This window comes from Panulirus ornatus, chromosome 30 (genome assembly GCF_036320965.1).
Source record: "Panulirus ornatus isolate Po-2019 chromosome 30, ASM3632096v1, whole genome shotgun sequence".
Taxonomy (NCBI): Eukaryota; Metazoa; Arthropoda; class Malacostraca; order Decapoda; family Palinuridae; genus Panulirus; species Panulirus ornatus.
Window position 1 is genome coordinate 16,973,572 of NC_092253.1, and position 2,350 is coordinate 16,975,921.

Here is a 2,350-nt window from a genome sequence, read left to right on the forward strand (position 1 = left end):
AAATGTAAGAGTAAAAGGAAAAGAAAGTAGCAATTATCCCAGGCTCCTCTGACTGCAAATCTGACTCTTAAAGGAAGGAAAGTTATATAAAGAAGGAAAGAATAGAGAAGTTAGAGAATTTCACATCTTAGAAACTGTAGGAAGCAGCAGCCAAACACGTACCTCGGGTCCAAACTTTGGGGGGTGAGGACACATGTAGACTACTCATAAGAAAAATGGCCAGAGTGATAACGATAGAATAGAACGAAGCATTCTTGTCAGTACTGATGCCACCTTTTTTAAAAGAAAAATATACATGAAACTGGAATCGGCAACATTCACCAGGAAATGAATGTGTCTCCCAGAGCACTGTACGCTACCATCATCAACCATCATAAAGCTACATCCACTTCTTCATCGACAAAAGCCGCTTCATTGCTACCTCGACAAAAATGTCCAGAACACCAACAATAAACACATTTTTACAGCATCCAAACGCACTTCAGCTCTCTCAACCACACTCATTACCGCACCTCACTCTTACCATTTTACTATTTATTAGATCAAACTACCTCACACCACATATTGTCCTCAAACAGTTCATTTCCAACACATCCACCCTCCTCCGAATAACCCCATCTAGAGCCCATGTCTTGCAACCATATGATATTGTTGGAACTGCTATTCCTTCAAACATATCCATCTTTACTCTCTGAGATTATGCTCTCTCCCTCCACATATTCTTCAACGCTCTCAGAACCTTCGCCCCCTCCCTCACCCTGTGACTCACTTCCGCTTCCATGGTTCCATTCGCTGTCAAGTCCACTCCCACATACTGAAACACTTCGCTTCCATCAATTTTTTTCCTTTCAAACCCACATCCCAATTAAATTGCCTTTCACCCAGCTGAACCTATTAACCTTGCTCTTATTCACATAAACTCAACCTTCTCGTTTCATACACTTTTCAATACTTAGCTACCAACTTCTGCTGTATCACTGACGAACAACAGCTGACTCATTTCCCAATGGCATCTTATGTACGTCTCTTCCTTGTATATCAAGTAACTGTTCTAGGTCTTCTATCTCTTTTTTGTGTCTTCCCTGAAGATGTGAGCATATGAAAATATATCTGGGAACTTATGTTTCATTTTGCATTTGGTTATATATATATATATATATATATATATATATATATATATATATATATATATATATATATATATATATATTCTATTCCATTATTCTATTACACTTTGTCGCTGTCTCCCGCGTTGGCGAGGTAGCGCAAGGAAACAGACGAAAGAATGGCCCAACCCACCTACATACACATGTATATACATACACATCCACACATGCACATATACATACCTATACATCTCAACGTATACATATATATACACACAGACATATACAGATATACACAGGTACATAATTCATACTGTCTGCCCTTATTCATTCCCGTCGCAACCCCGCCACATAATGAAATACCAACCCCCTCCCCTACATGTGCGCAAGGTACCGCTAGAATAAGACAACAAAAGCCACATTCGTTCACACTCAGTCTCTAGCTGTCATATATAATGCACCGAAACCACAGCTCCCTTTCCACATCCAGGCCCCACAGAACTTTCCACGGTTTACCCCAGACACTTCACATGCCCTGGTTCAATCCATTGACAGCACGTCAACCCCGGTATACCACATCGTTCCAATTCACTCTATTCCTTGCACGCCTTTCACCCTCCTGCATGTTCAGGCCCCGATCGCTCAAAACCTTTTTCACCCCATCTTTCCACCTCCAATTTGGTCTCCCACTTCTCCTCGTTCCCTCCACCTCTGACACATATCCTCTTTGTCAATCTTTCCTCACTCGTTCTCTCCATGTGACCAAACCATTTCAAAACACTCTCTTCTGCTCTCTCTCAACCACATTCTTTTTACCACCACACATCTCTCTTACCCTTTCATTACTTACTCGATCAAACCACCTCACACCACATATTGTCCTTAAACATCTCATTTCCAGCACATCCACCCTCCTCCGCACAACTCTATCTATAGCCCACGCCTCGCAACCATATATCATTGTTGGAACCACTATTCCTTCAAACATACCCATTTTTGCTTTCCAAGATATCGTTCTTGACTTTCACACATTCTTCAACGCTCCCAGAGCTTTCGCCCCCTCCCCCACCCTATGATTCACTTCTGCTTCCATGGTTTCGTCTGCTGCCAAATCCACTCCCAGATATCTAAAACACTTCACTTCCTCCAGTTTTTCTCCATTCAAATTTACCTCCCAATCGACTTGTTCCTCAACCCTACTGTAACTAATAACCTTGCTCTTCTTCACATTCACTCTCAGCTTT